The 15,082-nt window shown below is 40.2% G+C and overlaps 1 protein-coding gene across 8 annotated transcripts in view; it reads right to left on the bottom strand.

Moving 5' to 3' along the window:
* The window catches only part of ANO1 (anoctamin 1), a 197,976-nt gene that overhangs the window by 140,557 nt on the left and 42,337 nt on the right, over positions 1–15,082 (bottom strand). The window contains exon 1 of one of the 8 annotated variants that reach the window (XM_048486387.1): positions 6,647–6,714. The exons of 6 other annotated variants lie outside the window; for them this stretch is intronic. The gene's annotated coding sequence lies outside the window, so the exon portion shown is untranslated. Of the gene's footprint in view, positions 1–6,400; positions 6,489–6,646; positions 6,715–15,082 lie in introns of those variants that run through there. One more of the 8 variants, XM_048486386.1, reaches the window with a different exon arrangement.

Below are 15,082 nucleotides of genomic sequence, written 5' to 3'. Positions count from 1 at the left end.
TTTAGCTTCAGAGCTTCGTGTTAGTCTGCAGTAGAATAGTTAGTTACAAGTCCAGTAGTGCTTCAGAGACCAACAAAATTTTCAGGGTATAAACTCTCTCGAAAGATTATTCCCTGAAAATCTTGGTGATTTCTATATTAGTCTATCTGGGCACTTTTCCGATTTTAGAATCATCCTTAACATACAGATGCACATTCATAATAACTTATATGATATTATATGTCAAATAGCAATCACACATCTAACAGTCAATTGTGACCTAATTTGCAGATGCTTAAATCCATAGTCTGGGGAGACACTGACATAAACCAGATTGCTCTGCAAACAGTTTGAAGAAAAATCTGAAATAATTAAAAAAAATTATATTAGGGGGGTATAAATCACTTACAAAAGCATTGTATGTGGATGGTGGGGAGGGGGAATAAGCCATAGCAGGCCAGAGATTGAGATCAGGAGGCATGCTGGCCAATGGTGTGGTTTGGCTGAGAGCCATGGTAGGCCTGGCAGCAGAGGCTGGGAGCCATCCCAAGACAGCAGTGGTGGTAATGGTGGGAAGGAAGGCACAGTGGAGCCGAAAGCAGAGGGTGGGAGCTGTGGCAGGCCCAGCAGTGATGGCTGTAGGAGGCGGTAAGAAGGCCACATTAGCCCCAGATGCAACAATGGTCATGGGTGCAGCCAAAAGTATCAACAGGAAGAGGGAAGAAGGATAAGAGGGGGGGCTGTGGATACATAAATCCGGAGACTAGAGCCATGAACAGACAGGACAGATCTTTTCATAAACCTGAGAAAAATTGCAGATCCACAGAAAAATATGAAATCTATAAATAAATAATGTACTTTGGGGGGCTAAAATCCCAAAATGATAGAAGCCCCCGTACCTTTAAGAAGCAAATGCCCTTTGTGGCCATTGTTGGCTACTGGAACAGTATTTTCATTGAAACCTTGGTTTCGGCCACTAAAAGGCAGAGCAAGGGGGCAGGGCTGTTTTGCCCTTTAAGGGAGGGCTAATTGGGCCAGATCTGACAGCAACCACAAACAACTTGTTACCACAAAAGTTCCATGAATTACTCAGGCCCATCTATTTGCTACTGTCCAACAGAAGCCAATGTATAAAATACAGTGTTGTGTAACGGTTAGAGTGTCAGATTATGATCAGGGAGATCCAGGTTCAAGTTCTCACGCTGTCATGGAGTCTTCCTATGTGACCTTGGACCAGTCACACATGCTTAGCCTAACCTACTTCACAGGGTTGTTGTGAAGAAAAATGGATAATGATGTAAGCTGCTTTGGATCCACATTGTGGAGAAAGGTGGGGCATAAACATAATAAAAAAGTAATAAACATAGCTGAAGGAGGGTAGAGAAAATGTAAGTTGGTTGGCACAGGGGAAGGAAAGAAGGAAACAATACAATGAGGGGATGGAGATTGCAAGGAGGAGGGATAAAGGAGATAGTACATGGAGGGGAATAAAGGGTTAACTGTGGTGCCCATTACAAGCTCTTTTGGGCTCCCCACTATGCAACTGGGCCTAGCACCAGCAACCAGGAAAAAGAGAGAAGTTATGCATTGTAGGGAAGGCAAAGAAGAACCATTAGCATAGGGGAAATTTTTCATGGGCCCCCACTTGTATATTATATAAGTAATATATACAAACACACCTCGAATAAATAATTCTGCATTGTTCTAATTACTGTCATTATAATGCTTGGTTTCTTTTAAGTTCCCAATTACAGCCAAGCAGAAAAACGGATGCGTTAAAAAATAAGGAAACTGCTCCAAACTTTATTCCTGTTCCGGACAGCCTACAAACTTCCATTTCGCTGTTTATATTAACATGCAGATTCTTCTTGCATTTGTGTCACTGTTTTATCTCTGTTTCTTTTTAAAATAAAAAGTTATGTTTTAAAAGCAGTTTCTAAGAAAAGAACAGCAAATGTTGAGACAGAGGATGGGGGAACAGACAAAGATGAGAAGAACCAGCACCATGGGAAGATACAGGGTACAAAACAATGAATCCATAAATTACACTGGCTCAAATGTCCCATAAGCTGAATTTCTGAGATTTGGAATTAGTTTGTCCAAGTGAATATGGGACACAACTTCTGCAAAGAGATAAGGGATGAAGACCATGAAAAGATGTGCTGGGTATAAAAATGAAGACAATGAGAAAATAGTTCAGAAGACCATGGTGTGTTCAAGCAGCAATGGATTCTGACAGCAACAAACAGAGGAGGATAAGACATTTGTAAAATTTGTCCAACACACATTCAGCTTTCTTTCGAAGACCCAAACTACACAGTACAATTGGTAATGTGTATGATTGGGGTTTCCCTGACCAGAATTTGATGCCATGCCAGCAGGAGCAGGATAACTTTTACGAATATCCAGAGTGACAATTTGGATCAACCACGACACAAGTGGAGCATCATTTTGCCAACTTGAAACAGACCAGGGAGTCTTGTCCTATTGGGGAGGCTGAACACGTACTGATGGGCTACACATGCTGAAGCTCCATCTACCCATGCTGTAGTTTAGCTTTAAATCAGGGCCCTGTTCACTTAGAAAATGGTCCATTGGATACTCACCATGAAGAACCCTTCTCCTGGTAGGCTAGGAGGACATCTTGTGTGGGTGATTTCACACCTCTCTGTCAGGGAGGCAGGGTTAGGGTTAGTTTTTTCCACTTCCTGTCCTTCTTGGGAGACTCCATTTTGCTTCAGTATTCTTCTGACAAAGCAGTCACTAACGGCATACAAAACAACATTGAGAACAGGAAGTAACGTAACAACATGATAAGGAACAATTAACATGCATAACTCAACAGAGCACAGCTGGACCAACACCCATGATGAACACGGGATGTTCTCCTAGCCTAACAGGAGAAGGGATTTTCATGGTGAATATCCAATTGACTGTTCTCTTGGAGATGGAGGACATCTTGTGTGGGACCTCCCAGAGCAGTGTCTCCTTAATATGGGGGGGAGTGGATCATTGTTGTTCTTCCCAGATGTGCTCTAAGACCTTCCTACCAACGGCCAGCTCTGCAGCCACTCAGGACTGCAACTTGTAATGCTTGATGAAAGAGGAGATAAACAACCAGATCGCTGCTTTGCATATCTCCTCTCCCAATGCATGATTCCTGAGCGCCGCATTCATAGCAGCACTGTGTATGGAATGTGCCGTAATTCCTGAGGGCACTGGTAAACTGTTTGCCTTATGAGCCTAAACAATACAAGCCTTCAGTGTAGAGCTGATAGCTGCTTTAGACATTTGGCAACCCAGGATGGTGGTGCTACTCTCTGTTTGTCTAATGTCCTGTGTTCTTACAATGAATGCCTTGAGAGCTTGCTGTACATCCAGGTTGTGCCAAAGTATTTCCCTAAGATGCAAAGACCTGGGGCAGAAAGTGGGAAGCACTATTTCCTGACGTAGATGGAATGAGGAGCTGGCCTTAAGTTTAAAGGTTGGATCCATCCGTAATATGACTCTTTCTTTGTTGAAGATGCACATGTTTGAATTCACTGACAGGGCACTCAGTTTGGATACTCATCTGGCTTATGTCACTGCCACTAGGAATAACACTTCCATTCTCAACCAGCATAGGTGAATCGACTGAACCGGTTCAAAAGATGAACATGTCAGAGCTGACAGAACCGAGTGAAGTATCCATGATGGAAATCTATGGATCTGAGGTGGTTGGATCTGATGGACTCCTTTGAGGAAACAAGTGATGTCTGTATGTTGGAAAGCCATAACACCTTGGAACACTGGTGGTAAGGGCTGCCATTTGTCTTCGCAGGGTGGCACTGCACAATCCGGTATCGATACCATCCTGTCGGAATTCCAAGGTCTCTGTCAACGTGGGAGACTCTGGAGTAATGTGTTTTCATCTACACCACCAGACAAAGGCCTTCCAAGAGAAGTTGTATATTCTGGTTGTGGACTGGCGACGAGATACTAGCAAGGTGTTTGTTATTTGTTCTAAATATCCTTTCTTCCTTAGTCTCCTCCTTTCAAGATCCACACAGTCAATCACAGCCACTCAAGTTTCGGATGTCACAGGGGTCCCTGGGAAAGCAGATCCGAAATCTGTGGAAGGTGGTAGGGAGGTCCTGTTGTGAGTTTTTTTTATTACTGAGAACCATGATCATAGCAGCAAGAAAGGAGCCACCAGGATTATTCTTGCTCTTTCTGTTATGACTTTCCTCAAGAGCCTCAGGATCACTGGTGTTGAAGAGTAAGTGTATAGCACACAGGCAGCCACAATGCAGTGAGGGAGTCCACTGAATAGGCTCTGGGGTGGAAATACCTCGTCATGAAGGTTGGTACCCTGAACGATGCAAATAGGTCCACCTCCAGTTTCCCGAATTTGTTATTGACTGGAAAACTGAACTGCTGAGTGTCCACTCCGCTTCTAGAACAGATAATCGTCTCAACCAATCTGTTCAAATGTTCAACTTCACCTGCATGTGCTCCACCTGTAGAGATAACAGATGTTCCTCTGCCCATGTTAGGATCTTGACTGCTTCTCGGTGTAGTTGAGATGACCTGGACCCTTCCTGGTTGTTATGCTGAGATATTGTCGGTGCGTATCATCTTGGTGGAGACATTGTCGATGCGTATCAGAACGTGTCATTGGCTGATGGAGGCATAACTGAGCTGCCATTTTGGAGCTTGGAAAAAAGGCATGAAACCTCCTCCAACTGATTTATTCCTCTCTCCCTCACTCCCACACAGACTAGCCACAAAAGGGGTGGGGTGGGAAGGAATGGGGAGAGAAGAACTTAAGGAAAAAGGGAGCTAAGACAGATAGCAATCAAACAACAAACGCATGGCTTAGGAGTCAGTAGAATGTCCATTCTGTCCTTTCAGAGGCAGGAAAAATACTGAAGCAAAATGGAGCCTCACAAGAAGGCAAGAAGTGGAAAAAACTAGTTCCTGCCTCCTTGAGAAAGGGGTGTGAAGTCACCCGCACAAGATGTCCTCCATCTCTAGGAGAACAAAGTCTACCACTTCAGGTGTCTGAGAAGGGAAGTACAACCCTATATGTTACAAATTATAAATTGAGCTGTGAAGGAATTCTAGGTTTAATGATACTCAGCATGCAAGCACACATAAGCTAGAATAGGATGGCCAAATCTGGGTTAGAAAATTCCGGGTTAGAAAATTCCTGGAGATTTTGGGGTGGAGTCTGAGAAAAGTGGTGTCTAATGCCATAGGCTTACTCTCCAAAGCAGTCATTTTGCCCACATGAACTGGGTATGCCACTGCACCAGTAACCTTAGCCGATTGCTTACAGCAACAGCATGCAGCTGCAGAAAACCAGGCAGAAAAAAATAAATGATGGTTTCATGTTGTTTAGTGTGCCTTGCAGCACTCATCTCTCCCACCAGAGTTGCCATCTCTGTCCTGACAACCAGCAGGAGACTGGAAGGACAGCCTCTAATGATGGCATGACATCATAAAGTTTTAGTCAAATCCTAGAAGAGACTGACATCACTGCCAGGATTTTCTAAAAATGAATCACATTGTTGGTCTGGTGGCCATTTTTTGCACCTCTAGTCAGATCAGTGGGAAAGAGGAGCTGGGGGCTGGGGGGATAAACACTGATGTGTTGTGTTTATCTCTTCTATACACAGTATTTTGGAATACATGATCCTGCCAATATCAAATTCCAATCCAGTTTTTTATCTGTTTTTTTAAAAAACTATTTCAGATTAGATCATTAATGAAGCCCCTTTGTTTTTATGATAAAATGAATTTAAACTCATAGCCAAATATTATTATTAATAATAGCTTTAAAAATAAAACCATACTGTAAACCTTCTTCTGTTGCTAACATCACAAATCTGTTGAAGACATAGCTCATGTAACATTTTGTTGCCCAAGATTTGTAACATTTTGAGAAAAAGTTTGATATTGTAATTTACTGTATTTTTCTTCTAATGTTATACTGTTTGCTATGGCTGCACTGAAGAAATAAAATTATTGACTGATTGAACTAACATCAGCACAAAACACTGGAAGGCAAGTAAGACATTCACCTTGCCAACTAATAAATCAATTTTTTATACTCCACATTCACTAAAATCTGGTTCCATGGAATCTCACATTAGTAAGCATTCTAAACTGCAGCTTAGTCCTCTCCTATGCTTCATGACCATCTCTTGGTATATCAATGGCATCCAAAGAATACATTTTATGCTAATAAATTATGCCACAACACACAATCTTATTTATAAATAATGGCAATTTGGAGGTTTCTATAAAATGATTCCACATTTTATACTGCCAGTTCTGGGCTTGAGGCCCAATCTTAAGCAATTCAAATCCTCTACACTCTAGCGTTCTTAGGAAAGAAGAATATAGTAAACAAAACCATCACTACAGATAACAGTACCTAAACCATTATGACAACCAATTTCCTTCCTTTCCTTTTGATGGGTTGCTTTTCCTGTTCATGTTTAAGAGAACTTTCTCTGCATATGTTCTTAGTAGAAGGCATTATTAGAAAACCTGGACATCTATCTAAGACCAAGACCAACATTGTGATTATTAAGAGGAAAAAGATGGCCTGAATCTTTCATAAGAAACAGACTGCCAAATGAGTTATACTACTGGGCTAAAATAAATGGACAGTACATACCATTTGTAGATAACCTGAAGAGTCTGCAGTATACAAAATCCTCAGAAGGAATGCATGGATGGTAACGAAAGAATTCTTATTTATCTTGCAAGACACCCAAGGTCAGAGGGCGTACAGCAACACTGTATTTACTTCTAAGAAAAATGGCCTAAATTTCTTTAATCCTTTGTCTGTACACATAAGATTCCTGAGCCTTCTATCATATCAAGAAGTTACTTCAAAGTCATGTTACCAGATAATGCAATGGGTTGGACTCTCTAATTCATCACCAGAAGGAGAAAAGAGAATATTCTCTGCGCATTCCTACCACCACCAGTCCTTTCTGAGTTTTGAAAAGTCAGTTCCTGTAAACACTGGATTCACGTAGACCAACATATTGTGGGTTGCAGTGAGGGGAGGGGAGGAGGCAAAATCACTCCTCTTTCCTCTTCTATCTATGGAATTATACTTACAGAAGACAGAGTTATGCTTGCAGTTATGGTTGCATAACTCCAGTCACGTACTTTCAGCTTAACCTACCCCACAGGGTTATTTTTTGGACAAAAGGAGGAGAGGAGATTAATGTAAGCCACTTTGGTTCCTAAAGTAGAGAAAGACTGTAGTTTTCCAAGGCAAAGGCTGTAGGGGGAAGGAAATGGAAAACCTAGAGGAGGATTGATCTCTGTAACTAGGAGATTCCAGGAGCTCTCCAGGGTCCATTTGAAGGTTGGAAACCCTAGAAGGAGAGACAGAAGAGAGAAGCAGGGAGTCAAGGAGACTTTTAGGAAAAGGAAAGAAGAAATAGTGGTAAAGGGAGAAATAAGATGGCTCCCACAATTCCTTGTGTGTTCCCATTTGTATCTTCTATGAGTTGACTATTCTAAAATTCAGTCACACTCTCAGCCTACTTTGTGAGGATAAAATGAAAGGAGAATGATGAATGATGTCCAAAGCCCATCAAGGGAAGAGCAGGATGAAAATGTACTAAACAAATAATATTGGTATGACAGACAGCTGAATACTGATCAGTTGTTCCGGTCATGGAACCTTGAATGACAAAAGGTTTAGAAGGAAAAAACAAACAGAATTCTACGGTTGGCAGTTAGACAGTGAGAGTTTTAAAAAAAAAAACCCTGACAATTAGAAGCTGACAGTTGGAGGATGGCAGCTGGAATGAGGGATACACTGTCATGGAGGATCAAGAAGGTTCCTGTGTAAAGAAAATGAACTATGTCCTTCTCTAAGTGATACAGGTCTAAAGAAAAGGGGGTGATCACAAATCAGTTTTAAGGAAGAAACTAGGAAATTGTGTATTTTATTCTTGCCTGCACCAATGCTGGAAATATGGTTTCCAAGAAGATTATGTCTGTTCAACTAAGCAGTGACTATCAAATGTTCTCTATCTCATTCTATCTAAAAAGTATCAACACCTGTCTGTGAAATACATCTGATACATCCTGAATACAATATATATTGTTTATAAATAACCTAAATCTTCTCATTCCTGTTATTGTGTTACCAGCTAAGCTTATCTTCTGAAACCTCTCTGACAACCTAATTTTACTGTTTCACCAATAAAAAAAGTTTTGAGGTTTTATTTCATTAAACCCAGAGGTGGGATCCAACCAGTTCTCAAGTGGTTACTAATTTTTTCTGAGTGCCGAGAAGGGGTTACTAAAGCAACCTCCCTGCCCAATAGGGACTGGAGATGCGTGTGTGCGGCGGCGCCACTGTTTGAATCCCACCACTATCGGAACCTGTTATTAAAATTTTTGGATCCCACCACTGATTAAACCTCTTTTGCACCATCTTCTTACATACATAAACAGACTTTCAGTGATTTCCTCATTATTTAAAGTGTGCGATGGGGAAACAACAACAGTCAATACCTAAGTCACTGAAATTACAGTGACAGTTGGTGTGGAAATATAAATAAAACAAAAGGAAATCCATCACACATGGTCTTATTTATTTATTAAAAAGGCTTATACCCTTTCCCCTGTAGGAGGATTACAACAATAGTTTTAAAATATTTACAGTTAAAACCAGAATAAAATAACCTATCCCAAGTCTCTCCCCCACCAAAAAGATGCCTGCCATCTGATCCACCTTAAATATCCTTAAATATGTCTGCCATTCAATCCCTGTTAAATAATTTTTCCAAGGTCATTTACATATATCAATGAAATCCCTTTCAAAGATATTCATTAGCTTCCTATGTGTTTCTGAAAGAAATTCAAAGTGATGGTAATGACCTTTAAAGCCAAAAACAACTTGGAGCTAGGGTATCTGAAGGCCTGCCTGCTCCCATATTTTATTATTGTTATTGTTGCTAATGTTTGGATTTATTCCCTGCCCTTTACTACAGTCTCAGTTTTCGCTGAAGTGATCTATTGAGGTCTTGCTCCAGATGCCACTACCAGCTTGAGATTGGGCCTTTTTGTTGAGTATATACATATATTAGCAGAGCAGAACACAATTTATTTATTTATTTACTTACTTACTTATTTATTTATTTTTTAGTTTTCTATACCACCTTATCCCCAGAGGGGATTCTCAGTTTTTTTTAAAATAAATGAGTTTACTAACTATAAGGGAGGGTTACATGGAGCTAAAATAAGAAATCCTTTCTTTCCTGTTACACATCTACATTACTGTATGTTTGGTTACATCTTGGTACCTATCTGCTGTCCCACATGATGTCGTCTACCTAGTGTCTCCTCTCTGGGGTCGTGTCTGTTCAAACAAAGAAACAGACTTAACTTTATAACTTCAGATGTACGTGCTCACTAACATGTAAGCAATGGCTATCTGACTGACCAATAGCTAATCAATAGATCAGGTCATAAACAGTGACTTCAGCAACTTGTTTACATACAAACAGTTAACCCTTTTGTAACTGAGTCGTGACAGACACTTGCAAAATCCCAAAACTTTTTGATCATGGTATGACTGTGGAACAGCAGTTCCTTGTGCTATCTTTGTTGGCATTCTATTACCAGGTAAGACATTTTTTTATTTCAATTAACATTTGGTTAAGTTAATGTTGTTTATTCATTAATGCTCTTGTTTACATTTTTTGTATTTTCCAGCTTTAGTCCTTGGGTGGCATTATCTTTTTATCTGATACTATTCAAAAATATCTTTCATTGTTCATGAAACTGCAATAATTTGTTTCATGCTATTTATAGTTTTTACTGTTGCTTTCTTCTTATGCTACTATTTATATTTTTCACCTTCATGCCGTTATTTCTATTTTCATCTGCTGGTTTATAATTAGTGGATGTTATTTAATTTTACTGTTGTTTACCATCTTGGACATTTGAGGCTAAAAATAGGATACAAATGGTCTAAATTTTCTAAATAAATGAAGAAATGATTGAACAGATGACAGATGGATGGCTAGATGGCCAGACAAACAGATATATTATTGTATTGTCGAAGGCTTTCACGGCCGGAATCACTGGGGTACTGTGTGGTTTCTGGGTTGTATGGCCATGTTCTAGCAACATTCTCTCCTGACGTTTCACCTGCATCTGTGGCTGGCATCTTCAGAGGATCTGATAGTAGGAAAGGAAAGCAATGAAGATAGCAAGGTCAATAGGGCATCTGAATAGAAGTAGCCTGGAGTGTGATTAACTCACATGCTACATACTTCATTGTTACTCACACTCTAGGCTACTTCTATTCAGATGCCCTTACCTATTGACCTTGCTATCTTCAATATTACTCACAGGTATATATACTCCACTTGCTTTCCTTTTCTACTATCAGATCCTCTGAGGTTTACTGTAAGCCCTAGGCCACAATCACAGAAAATACCATAAAACCATACACAACCCCTTATATACACTAGCACAATCTCAATATAAAAAAGTAAAATTCAAACATCATAGGCTGCAGTTACAATTTACCATATATACTCGTGTATAAGTCTTATAAGCATATAAGTCGAGGCACCTAATTTTACCACAAAAAAACTGGGAAAACTTACTGACTCGTGTATAAGTCAAGGGTGGGAAATGCAGCAGCTATTGGTAAATTTCAAAAATAAAAATAGATACCAATAAAATTACATTAATTGAGGCATCCGTATGTTAATGTTTTTGAATAGTTATTTCAAAGAAAAACAGTAAACTAGCTCTGTAAGCCCTGATTCTCCCTTTAAATCCACTCAGAAGGCGGCGGGGGGTGGGGTGTGATTTAAAGGAAGAATCTGGGGAAAATTTGAGGGTGCATGTCAGGGGAGGAATGTTTATGTTAGTAGTACTAACATTTCAGAGAATCTTTAGGAGACCCTCCTGATGATACCACCCAGGTTTAGTGAAGTTTGGTTCAAGGGGTCCAAAGTTAAGGACCCTCAAAATGTAGCCCCATCTACTATTAGCTCCCATTGGAAACAATGGGGGTTGGGGGCACCCCCTTTGGGGGTCCATAACTTTGGACCCCCTGAACCAAACTTCACCAAACCTGGCTGGTATCATCAGAAGTGTCAGCTGATGATAGCCTGAAATTTTCAGTGCTGCTAGCCTAAAAACTGCGCCCCCTGGTGGCCGACAAAGTAAAAACCCTAAAATATTTTTTAAAATACACCTCACTCATATATAAGTCGAGGGGGGGGGGGGCTTTTTCAGCACAAAAATGTGCTGAAAAAATCGACTTATATGCAAGTATATACGGTAGCTTTTGAATTTTGGCCTGCAACTACTTTCCTCCTTATAGAGGCTGCTAAGAAAATAAAAGAATTTATTTATCACTTAGAGGTGATCTTAGGAAAAACATCATCCAATAAAAGACACAGCCTGTCTTTTTCTGAACCAGTAATTTCAGATAAAATTTGGTAGAGATATTTGCCTCGAATAGCATTGTATAGAGGCACCATAAGACATTAAATCTTCTGGCTGGCTGCCACAAGGGCAAATATGCTGGTCCCCTGGGAGCTTCCGGTATCTACCACAGAGATTTCAGTGGGAAAAGGATTTAAAGCGAAGGGTAGTCAATTGTTTTCTTAAGGTGGCATTGGAGAGATCAGATATCAGGAATACATTTTTTTTTCTTGACTTTAGGATACCAGATTGAAAATTTCGGTACCGTTCTGTATCTGTTGGGCCAAAAAGGAAAGTTCTATGTCATTTCTCATAGTTATAATCCTAAACTGCCTCTGGAAAGGAAGAGCAACAAGAATACATTTGTGTTCTCATTGAGCTAGAATCTCACTCTATCTGAACTGTGGTTGTAAAAGATGAACTAATAGAACAAGAGAAAAGGCACGTATGCACGGTCATTCTTTTAATGTTAATGTTTGCAGGAGTGCTCAGTGTTTGCATAGCAGTACTCAAGACATACTTCACGTGATTAAAATCTAGTAAATAAGCCACTTGTTCCACTGCTCACTATAAGATCCATGTTTATCATCTATTATAAGAGTCATAATTGCTTCCCCACCCCCCACCCCCCTAGCATTGAAGGCACTAACAATTTGTCAAAGACCTATTGGCCTTTTGCATTCTACCATTGAAGGTGTCAGTGTAAAAGGGACAGCCCAGGCAACTAAGATAAATAAGAGTCATAAACAGAATAAAAGCACGGAAACACCACCAAGTAATCTACTACATTACCTTGCAGCATATTTATTCCTTTTTTACAGTTATTTTGACTGCTCTAGAAGTTCTCCAAGAAAAAACAACAACAAAGGAATTATTTAAATGCTACAGCCTCTGCCTGTGGCCCTCGAAAAGAGAAGCTCTGCAATACGAGGCAGGTGGGAAGCAAGGCAGGGCCTTGGCCAGTTACATGGAAATCTCTGCAACAGCATCACCTGCCACACCTTCCTCATGTTACATGGACACTCATTAATATGTTAGGGTAAGTATAGCATCACAGCCACCATATACAGCACTATCACCTGGTAGTAAGTTTTAATAGCCTCCACATGAGGTCTGCAACTCCTGAACAGCTTAAAAACCACCACTTTCTGAAAAAACCTGTTCCTCTATCAAGCTTCTCCTTACATTTAGGATCATCATTCTAATTGCCTTTTTCTAATGAACTATATTATTTCTTGTCCCACTCTACTGTAAATAATGATTAAAAATGAAAACTTCCTCTTAATTTGTTACAGTTTGTTCTAAGCTGGATCATTACACCATCGTTTTTACTCTTGCAGCAACAAGAAGTTAAGTCTACAAAAATCCCGTATTAAATGATGAATTTAATGATAATTATAATATTTGGTAAGAGTTTTAGGGAATGGAGTCAGGCTAAAGTCAGCTTCAACCCCAGGAATAGCCCCAACAGAGCCAGCAAGTTGTTCCTGCACTGGCTCAGGAGCAAATTTCACATTTGGGTGAAGCGGGGTCACATGATGCTCCCAAGGGTTAGTCCCTCTCTTACTGGCATATTTGCCCTTGCGCCAGTGTCCAAAGTACTTGCATCACTGCACCCTTGTACCACTCCCACTATCCACTCCCCCACATGGATTGCACTGTAAGTATGTATTACACTGGGAAAACACTGATTCAAATTCCTATCCCAGATGAGACAAATTCTATGAGCCCAGAACATTCAAATACCTCAGAGTTTTTAAGGACTACTCCTAACATGACCTGCCTGCAAACAGTCCCTGAAAAGTTTGATTGGAAAATATCTATTTCAGAATTAATTACTTGTCTGAATTTCTTCCTCATACTTGGTGCTATGTTGAATGTGTATCAATCTCCATAAATGAATAGGATATTTTGAATTAATACGAAAGTTAATGATGTGCATAACTGTCAGTTTCAGGGAGGGGAGAAGAGGCCTAATTAAATCAAAGTGCTTATTAGTGTCTTGCCTCTATTGATTAATTATTAGCATAAGATACTTCATCATTTTAATTTGTGATGGAAATAGCTGCTGTGCAGCCAAGTGCAGAAATGGAATAAAGAACATTAAACTATGAGTTTTCCCTGAAAGTTCCAATTGTATAATATTCAACCTAGGGAAGATCACATAAGAAACTCAGTGGACATGAATGTGAATTAGTCAGGAGATAACTTCATGTGCTCTCCAGGTGCTGATGCCATGCCCAACTTCATGGGTAAGCATAGGAGGGCAGCAGCAGACCAACAAGGTGAGGGAAGGAGTCTGGATGAATCAGTTGAAGGCAAAGAGGGCTTGCCTCTTTCCTAGCTCTGCTCTACCCCTCCTTGCCTGGCTCTGCCTTTCCTTGCTTTCCCCTCACAGTATGCTGTGTCTTCATACAGCATTTGTTCCTGCAAGGATGGGAGGAAGCAAGTAACATGTATTTGCTTTCAGAGCCTTAGCTTCAATGGGAAATACTAAAACGAAGGGGAGGGTTGCCCACTGGGAACAATGTGAGAGGCTTGAAGGCCCACTGAATATAAGCCAAAGACACCATTTGACTTACCTATGTTCCATTGAAATATATCACAGCACAAAAATATTGCAACAAAATTCAGAATGGATTTTGACTGAAGGTCTCTAGGCCCAGAGAAATGATAGCTCCAAGATTTGTACACAAAAAAGTCTGAGATTTTCTGACACACTGTACTTTTTGGGATTACCAAAACCCGAGAATTGTATTCTGAGGTAATTTTAAATTGCAGATCAATGGTCAAATCCTGAGAAAATTAATTTTAAAAATAAAATACAAAATCTAGCTGTGTCCTGAAAATTTTGAGAGTTGGATTTATATCCCCCCCTTTCTCTTCTAAAGGAGACTCAAAGGGGCTTACAAACTCCTTTCCCTTCCCTCATCACAACAAACACCCTGTGAGGTAGGTGGGGCTGAGAGAGCTCAGAAGAACTGGTCTCCCAGCTGGTGTGTGTTGGAGTGTTCAGGCTAATTTGAATTTCCCAGATAAGCTTCCACAGCTCAGGCAGCAGAGCGGGGAATCAAACTTGGTCCCTCCAGATTAGAGTACACCTGCTCTTAACCACTACGCCACTGCTGCTCCATGAGATCAAATTTTTGAACTGTAATGTGAACAAAACACCATGCAATCATATTTTCCCATGTCATAACAAAACATTGTCCAGTAATCACTAGCCTTTGCTCTGGTTTACCTATAGGCTGGACAGGAAAAATGATTAGTAAGATGACAGTGTTAGACATGGACGTTTGATAGGCCTTGGCATGACAGCTCACTTCATCTTCACACATCCCAACTGTCCCCATTTTATGTTACTGTAGACAGCCACATTGGTTCAAAGCAACATTTAAAAAACAAAGCTACATAACACTTTTTACTGGGATCAACCAAAATAACCCCAAACAAAATGCAAACTTTTGAGTTCTTCAGAATTCTTCATAAAGCTGCGTTTTAAAATTCTTTGGGGGGGGGGGAGCGTATTTCAGGTCTTGATCTTATGGCCTTTTGCTTATACACTTTATAGATCAAACAGATTAGAATAGACAAAGTGAAGCAGGATGGCGTTATCAAGTAGCACCTTTGA

The sequence above is a fragment of the Sphaerodactylus townsendi genome, linkage group LG02, assembly GCF_021028975.2.
Source record: "Sphaerodactylus townsendi isolate TG3544 linkage group LG02, MPM_Stown_v2.3, whole genome shotgun sequence".
NCBI lineage: Eukaryota > Metazoa > Chordata > Lepidosauria > Squamata > Sphaerodactylidae > Sphaerodactylus > Sphaerodactylus townsendi.
The sequence above is the reverse complement of the archived record's forward strand: the minus strand, read 5'-3'. Positions and strand labels throughout refer to the sequence as shown.